Here is a 9,577-nt window from a genome sequence, read left to right on the forward strand (position 1 = left end):
CATAATACAGGTGTGGTGCGCAGTGGCATTTAGCGGCCTTCTAATTACCAAAAAGCAATGCCAAAGCCATATATGTCTGCTATTTCTGAACAAAGGGGATCCAGAGAAGAATTTACAACCATTTATGCCATAATTGCACAAGCAGTTTGTAAATAATTTCAGTGAGAAACTGAAAGTTTGTGAAAAAATTTGTGAAAAAGTGAACGATTTTTTGTATTTTATCGCATTTGGCGGTGAAATGGTGGCATGAAATATACCAAAATGGGCCTAGATCAATACTTTGGGATGTCTTCTAAAAAAAAATATATATATGTCAATGGATATTCAGGGATTCCTGAAAGATATCAGTGTCCCAATGTAACTAGCGCTAATTTTGAAAAAAAAAATGGTTTGAAAATAGCAAAGTGCTACTTGTATTTATGGCCCTATAAGTTACAAAAAAAGCAAAGAAGATGTAAACATTGGGTATTTCTAAACTCAGGACAAAATTTAGAAACTATTTAGCATGGGTGTTTTTTGGTGGTTGTAGATATGTAACAGATTTTGGGGTTCAAAGTTAGAAAAAAGTGTGTTTTTTTTCCATTTTTTCCTCATATTTTATAAATTTTTTTATAGTAAATGATAAGATATGATGAAAATAATGGTATTTTTAGAAAGTCCATTTAATGGCGAGAAAAACGGTATATAATATGTGTGGGTACAGTAAATGAGTAAGAGGAAAATTTCAGCTAAACACAAACACCGCAGAAATGTAAAAATAGCCTTGGTCCCAAACGGACAGAAAATGGAAAAGTGCTCTGGTCACTAAGGGGTTAAGCAACTTTCTAATTTACTTCTATTATCAAATTTTCTTAATTCTCTTGGTATCTTTATTTGAAATGCAAGAATGTAAGTTTAGATACCGGCCCATTTTTGGTGAACAACCAAACCTGGATTGTTCTTGCCGATTGGTGGATAAATTCACTCACCAATAAACAAGTGATGTCCATGGTTCTGAACCCCAAAAATAGCTTAAATGCCTTATTTTTCAAATACAAATAGCAAGAGAACAAAGAAAAAATAATAATAGGAGTAAATGAGAAAGTTGCTTAAAATTGCGTGCTCTATCTGAATCATGAAATAAAAAATTTGGGTTCAGTGTCCCTTTAAGGTTACTAATTACCTAATTACAGCAAAATCTAAAAGGCCACTTTTCTTTGTTAAAGGGACAGTCAAGTCCAAAATAAACTTTCCAATTCACTTTTATCACCCATTTTGCTTTGTTCTCTTGGTATTCTTAGTTGAAATCTAAACCTAGGAGGTTCATATGCTAATTTCTTGGACCTTAAAGGCCACCTCTAATCTGAATGCATTTTGACAGTTTTTCACCACTAGAGGGCATTAATTCATGTGTGTCATATAGATAACATTGTGCTCATGCACGTGGAGTTACCTATGGGATTAAGCACTGATTGGCTAAAATGCAAGTCTATCAAAATAACTGAAATAAGGGAGCAGTCTGCAGAGGCTTAGATACAAGGTAATTACAGAGGTAACAAGTATATTAATATAACCGTGTTTGTTATGCAAAACTAGGGAATGGGTAATAAAGGGATTATCTATATTTTTAAACAATAAAAATTCTGGTGTTGACTGTCTCTTTAATCCTTCTTTATCTGTTTGCAGCCTTTGACACAGTTGACCACACTCTCTTGCTTCAAACCCTCCAATTTTTCTGCATCTGTGACACAGCTCTCTCGTGGTTCTCCTTTTACCTGTCTAACTGGACCTTTAGTTTAACCTTCTCTGACCCTTTACCACTTTCTGTTGGGGTACCGCAAGGCTCTGTCCATGGTTCCATTCTCTTCTCAATTTATACATCATCCATAGGTTCCTTAATACAGTCCCATTGGTTTCAATACCATTTGTATGCTGATGATACCCGCATCTACATCTCTGCACCAGACCTATCCCCTTTCTTACTAACTTGTGTCACTGTCTTTCTAATATTTCATCCTGAATGTCCTCTTAATACCTTAAGCTAACTCTCTCAAAAACTGAGCTCCTTATCCCCCCCATTCCAAAATCCCAACCCCTTCCCCAACTTTCTCAGTTGATAATAACATCATTATCCAACCCTGCATGCCCAATGTCTTGCCGCCTCCACCTCAAAAACCTCTCCAAATTTCGCCACTTCCTCACACAAGACACAACTAAGAATTTAATTCACTCTCTAATCATTTCCCGCCTTGACTATTGCAACTCCATCTTCTCCGGTCTCCCTAGCTGCCAATCTAAAATAAATGCCTCTGCCAGGCTGATCTTCCTTACACGTCTCTCCTCATCTGCTGCACCTCTCTGCCAGTCCCTTCACTGGCTTCCTCTAACCTCCAGAATAATAAAGCATAACATCCTGACTAACTTTTAAAGCTCTTAACTCACTGATTCGCCCTATATCGTCCTCCTGTTTCCTTTGCTCTGCACATGACCTTCTCTCCTCCTCTTATTAACTCCTCAAACTCCTGTCTACAAGACTTATGCAGACTGGCCCCTATTTGGCGCTAATCTCTACAACGGAACTGCTGAACACACATATATATGATGGGCACTGTACAGCGCTGCGGAATCTGTTGGCGCTCTACAAATAACCGATAATAATAATAATCTATACTATTTTTTTTTTTTTTTTGCCACTGCCTGGGGGGTAAAAGGGAGGGGCGCCCTGCCGATCCCCTGGCATCCACCCCAAGTAAACCTTAGGGAACAAGTTTTACAGCTGGCAGTACTCAGTTTGTAGGGTTTTGGGTTTATATAGATTTTAGATATATAAAAAATTAAAAAATCTGTAGTGTAGTAATCTCCTTTTCCTTTCCATAGTGTATGGAACCCATCCCTCCCCCTCCCTCACTAAGCATTTATTTTTCTGTAGCTTAGGAAATCCCCCCTTTCTCCGATGCCCAAGCCACCCTCCTACGGCAGCATCACAAGCCAATGCAAAAAGTGACAGAGTGTCACTGTTTGCATCAGTAACGTACCTTCATATGGTAAAGGGAGCACGATCAGCGCTCCCTTACCATATGAAGGCATATACCTTCTGCCTCTGGCTGCAGTCCTAGCTATCAAAGCTGACAGCCAAGACCGCAGCATGAGGCAGAACTTGATGTAGTAACTAGTCCAATAGGCTTAAGGACCATTATCATTAAAGGGACAGTCTAGTCAAAATTAAACTTTCACGATTCAGATAGGGAATGGAATTTTTTTTTATATATATATTTATTTATGTTTGGTGGAATGATCCAATTACAGATTAATCCTGCCATATAAAGCCGGCAAGAAAATTACATAAGAAAGAAAAAGGATATGCTCAAATTCGTAAACCATTTGAGAGACAAAATGAGAAAAAAAAAATACATTAAAAAAGCTGACAGGATTATACATTAAATCTACTTATGTAAACATTAATCCACCATTTTTGATGGTTTCAATTCCTGTAAAAGAAAAATAATTACTATTACAAGTTAATAGTTATGACCAGGGGGGGGGATAGGAAAGAGAGAAAGAAGAAAAAAAAAAAAAAAAAAAAGGAAAAAAGAAGGGGGGGGGGGGGGGGGTGAGAAGAAAAAAAAAAAAGGGAAAAAGAAAAATGTCCCCTCTCCTCTTCCCGGGGAATCCCTAACTTTTCCATTCTACTTGGGAAGTTACCAGGCATCCAGTATTACCAAGTCTGTATTCCTGAAAGGGTAAATTAATTTATCTATCTCTGAGGGTGGAAAGGATTTAATAAATGCTGCCCATTTCTGAAAGAACTTTCTTACGTCTTCCTCCTCATTAAGATTTATCTCTGTCTGTTCTAAAATGCATTGTTTCTTTAAACAATTCTTGATCTCTGGGATACTGGGAGTTAATTTTCCTTTCCATTTTTTAAAAATTAAATAGCGGGTAGCAAGAATAGAAAGGATGATTATTTTCCTATTAATTTGTGCTACTTCTACATCGGGCTGAAGAAACACTATGGGGGGTAGTTATCATCGTGTCAACTTTCCTGCCTTCGCCGGCCCAATACGCCCGCCTAAGCTCGCCTACCTTCGCTGCCGCGGACCTGAAAAAATACGCCTAAGTTATCAAATAAAGCTGTCAAAAAGCCGCGGGGCGATGAGCAGCGGACTGTGAGAGTTATCACTCTTCCGATCTCGCTGCTCTTCGGCTTTTTCACAGCTTTATTGCTAGCCTGTCACTAAGCACTCACACTAAACTGCACTGTTCTACCCCCTATACCGGCGCCCCCGGAGCACCCCGCAACTAAATAAAGTTACTAACCACTAAACCGCCGCTCCTAGACCCTGCCGCAACTCTGCTAAATGTATTAACCCCTAAACCGCCGCTCCTAGACCCTGCCGCAACTCTGCTAAATGTATTAACCCCTAAACTGCCACTCCTAGACCCTGCAGCAACTCTGCTAAATGTATTAACCCCTAAACCGCCACTCCTAGACCCTGCCGCAACTCTGATAAATGTATTAACCCCTAAACCGCCGCACCCTGACACTGCTGCCACCTACATTATATCTAGTAACCCCTATCCTGCCCCCCCTATACGGTCGCCCTCTGTAATAAAGTTATTAACCCCTATCCTGCCGATCCCGCACCTCGCCACAAATAAATAGTTTAAACCCCTAAACCGCCGCACCCTGACACTGCTGCCACCTACATTATACCTAGTAACCCCTATCCTGCCCCCCCCATACGGTCGCCCTCTGTAATAAAGTTATTAACCCCTATCCTGCCGATCCCGCACCTCGCCGCAAATAAATAAATAGTTTAACCCCTAAACCGCCGCTCCCTGAACCCGCCGCAACCTATCTTAAATTTATTAACCCCTATCCTGCCCCCCCCCACACCGTCGCCACCTATAATAAATTTATTAACCCCTATCCTGCCCCCCACTACACCGCCGCCACTGTAATAAATTTATTAACCCCTAAACCTAAGTCTAACACTAACCCTAACACCCCCCTAACTTAAATATTAATTAAATAAATCTAAATAATATTTATATTATTAACTAAATTAATCCTATTTAAAACTAAATACTTACCTATAAAATAAACCCTAATATACCTACAATATAAATAATAATTATATTGTAGCTATCTTAGGATTTATTTTTATTTTATAGGTAACTTTCAATTTATTTTAACTAGGTACAATAGCTATTAAATAGTTATTAACTATTTAATAGCTTACCTATCTAAAATAAAGAGAAATTTACCTGTAAAATAAAAACTAACCTAAGTTACAATTACATCTAACACTACACTATACTTTCATAAATGATTCCTATTTAAAACTAAATACTTACCTGTAAAATAAACCCTAAGATAGCTACAATGTAATTCATAATTACATTGTAGCTATTTTAGGATTTATATTTATTTTACAGGTAACTTTGTATTTACTTTAGCTAGTTAGAATAGTTATTAAATAGTTATTAACTATTTAATAACTACCTAGCTAAAAGAAATACAAAATTTCCTGTAAAATAAATCCTAACCTAAGTTACAATTAAACCCTACACTATCATTAAATTAATTAAATAAATTAACTACAATTAAATACAATTACATAAACTAACTAAAGTACAAAAAATAAAAAAAGCTAAACAAAGCCCCCCAAAATAAAAACATTCCCTACCCTATTCTATATTAAAAAAGTTCAAAGCTCTTTTACCTTACCAGCCCTTAAAAGGGGTATGATCAGCCAATAGAATGCGATCTCAATCTGATTGGCTGATTCAATCAGCCAATCAGATTTTTCCTACCTTAATTCCGATTGGCTGATAGAATCCTATCAGCCAATCGGAATTGAAGGGACGCCATCTTGGATGACGTCCCTTAAAGGAGCCTTCATTCGTCGTTAGTCCGTCGGGGAAGAAGGATGTTCCGCGTCGGCGGGATGAAGATCGATCCTGAAGCAAGAAGATTGAAGACCCCGCTTGGAAGATGACATCGCCCGGATGGAAGATGATCTTCAGCGCCGCTTGGAAGATGACATCGGCCGGATGGAAGACTTCTTCAGCGCCGCTTGGAGGATCACTTCATCGGATGGAAGATTTCTTCAGCGCCCCTTGGAGGATCACTTCTGGCGCTCCGGATTTCCTCTTCAGTTCCATCGGTGGCTCGGCTGAGTGAAGACGACTCAAGGTAGGATGATCTTCAGGGGATTAGTGTTAGGTTATTTTAGGGGGGGGTTTGGGTTAGATTAGGGGTATGTGGGTGGTGGGTTTTAATGTTGGGGGGGGGTTGTATTTTTCTTTTACAGGCAAAAGAGCAGTTTTCTTTGGGGCATGCCCCACAAAAGGCCCTTTTAAGGGCTGGTAAGGTAAAAGAGCTTTGAACTTTTTTAATGTAGAATAGGGTAGAGAATGTTTTTATTTTGGGGGGCTTTGTTATTTTATTAGGGGGCTTAGATTAGGTGTAATTAGCTTAAAATTGTAATATTTTTTAAATGTTTGTAACTTATGTTTTTTATTTTTAGTAACTTAGCTTTTTTATTTTTTGTACTTTAGTTCGTTTATGTAATTGTATTTAATTGTAGTTATTTGTAGTTAATTAATTTAATTAATTTAATGATAGTGTAGTGTTAGGTTTAATTGTAACTTAGGTTAGGATTTATTTTACAGGTAATTTTGTATTTCTTTTAGCTAGGTAGTTATTAAATAGTTAATAACTATTTAATAACTATTCTAACTAGCTAAAATAAATACAAAGTTACCTGTAAAATAAATATAAATCCTAAAATAGCTACAATGTAATTATTAATTACATTGTAGCTATCTTAGGGTTTATTTTACAGGTAAGTATTTAGTTTTAAATAGGAATAATTTATTTAAGTATAGTGTAGTGTTAGATGTAATTGTAACTTAGGTTAGTTTTTATTTTACAGGTTAATTTCTCTTTATTTTAGCTAGGTAAGCTATTAAATAGTTAATAACTATTTAATAGCTATGGTACCTAGTTAAAATAAATTGAAATTTGCCTGTAAAATAAAAATAAATCCTAAGATAGCTACAATATAATTATTATTTATATTGTAGCTATATTAGGGTTTATTTTAAAGGTAAGTATTTAGTTTTAAATAGGATTAATTTAGTTCATAATAGAAATATTATTTAGATTTATTTAATTAATATTTAAGTTAGGGGGTGTTAGGGTTAATTAGACTTAGGTTTAGGGGTTAAAAAATTTATTACAGTGGTGGCGGTGTAGTGGGGGGCAGGATAGGGGTTAATAACTTTATTATAGGTGGCGACGGTATAGGGGGGGCAGGATAGGGGTTAATAACTTTATTATAGAGGGCGGCGGTATAGGGGGGGCAGGGTAGGGGTTACTAGGTATAATGTAGGTGGCAGTGGGCTCCGGCAGCGGCGGTTTAGGGGTTAATACATATATTATAGTTGCGGTGGGCTCCGGGAGCGGCGGTTTAGGGGTTAATATGTATAGAGTAGCTTGCGGTGGGCTCCGGGAGCGGCGGTTTAGGTGGGAATAACTTTATTTAGTTGCGGCGGTGTAGGGGGGCAGATTAGTGGTGTTTAGACTCGGGGTACGTGTTAGGGTGTTAGGTGTAGACAGCTCCCATAGGAATCAATGGGATATCTGGCAGCAGCGAACTTGTACTTTCGCTATGGTCAGACTCCCATTGATTCCTATGGGATCCGCCGCCTCCAGGGTGGCGGTTTGAAAACCAGGTACGCTGGGCCGTAAAAGTGCCGAGCGTACCTGCTAGTTTTTTGATAACGAGCAAAAGTAGTCAGATTGTGCCGCACGTGTGTGCGGAACATCTGGAGTGACTTAAGAATCGATCTGTGTCGGACTGAGTCCGGCGGATCGAAGTTTACGTCACAAAATTTTACTTTTGCCGGTCTTTAGCCTTTGATAACTAAGGCGATTCAGCCTCACCACAAATACGCTGCGGAATTCCAGCGTATTTGAGGTTGACGACTTGATAACTACCCCCCTATATATTTTAATGATAGGACCAGAGGGGAAACACCCAAGGAACTATTAATCCAATACTCTAATCTTTGCCAGGTCTGTCTTATCCTTGGGCAGTCCCAGATCATATGCGCCAGATTTGCTGAGGGAAGCGAACACTTGGGGCATTTGTTGAAGTGAGGATTTCGATATCTAATACCTTTGTCTGGGGTATAATATGTCATAAATAATAGTTTGATGTGTGCTTCTCTCCATGAAGAAGAGAGCGTGGCTTGCGTGACCATGGAAATAGACTGTTGAATGAGAGCCGGGTCAAGGTTACCATGGGGAATCACTACCCGCCATTTGGAAGATATCTTTTCCAAATTAAGGGAACCATTAATTGAGATAAGGCTTTGGTATACTGTGGAGATTGACATACAACCATTCTTCACTAGCACCAGCCAATTTTCTAGCCTGCCCAAAGTCCAATTCCATCCGTACTGCCGCATAAGTTCTGTTACAAAGTGTCTTACTTGGAGATAAGCAAAAAAATCTTTCTGGGGAAGATTAAATTCTACTCTGAGTGATTCAAAAGTTTTAACACATTTCCTCTCTTTATCTAAGAGACAAAGGATGTTATCTAGACCAGAATTATGCCATCTTCGAAAAAGTGGCGACTGAAGCCCTGCTAGAAATTGGGGGTTGCCCATTAATGGCATGTATTTAGACACTCTGTTTTCTACCGCCATACATTTGCAAAGCCGCCACCAGGCATAAATCGGGTTAGCGATAGATCTAAATTTTCTCACCTCCCTTGGGAGAGAGCTGTGATTACAATGAATTAATGCTACGGGATAGAAGGGATAGGTGACATTTTGATCTAAATCATTGTTTGTGACATAGTCACTAGAGTGTATCCAATCGGTAACTATGCGTGCAAGAAAAGCATAATTATAGGTTCGGAGATCTGGGAGCGCCATGCCCCCATACCTCCTGGGGAGCAATAGTTTAGATAAGGCTATTCTGGGTTTTTTATGCTGCCAAATAAAACCTCTAAGTGCCGTATTAAGTGACCTAATGTCTTTTGCTTTCAACATTAATGGGATATTTTGAAGGACATAGAGAACTTTGGGGAGGAGAATCATTTTGTAAATAGCAATACGACCCGAGATAGATAATGGAAGATTTTTCCAATTTAACAGGCTATCTCTGACTTTATTTAAGACTGGAAGAATATTTAATCTATACCAAGAGTCAGGATTAGAGGAAATTGACATGCCCAAGTATTTAAAGGACTGAGACACTTCTTTAAAGGGTGAGTTCTTGAGTGAGTCTTTAGTTTGTTTAATCCAGAGGAGCTCCGACTTTGAGGTGTTTATCTTGTATCCCGAAAAGGACCCGAATTGGTCAATAATTGCCAAAAGCTTAGGTATATTCACTTTGGTGTTCATTATATAGATCAGAATGTCATCAGCGTACAAAGCAATTTTTAACTCTTTTTTACAAACCTTGATACCTTCCAGTTGCTGTCTAATTAGGATAGCTAGGGGTTCAATAGCTACGTCGAAGAGGAGAGGAGAGAGAGGGCACCCCTGTCTTGTTCCCCTCTTTAAGCCGATTTATGCG

This window comes from Bombina bombina, chromosome 2 (genome assembly GCF_027579735.1).
Source record: "Bombina bombina isolate aBomBom1 chromosome 2, aBomBom1.pri, whole genome shotgun sequence".
NCBI lineage: Eukaryota > Metazoa > Chordata > Amphibia > Anura > Bombinatoridae > Bombina > Bombina bombina.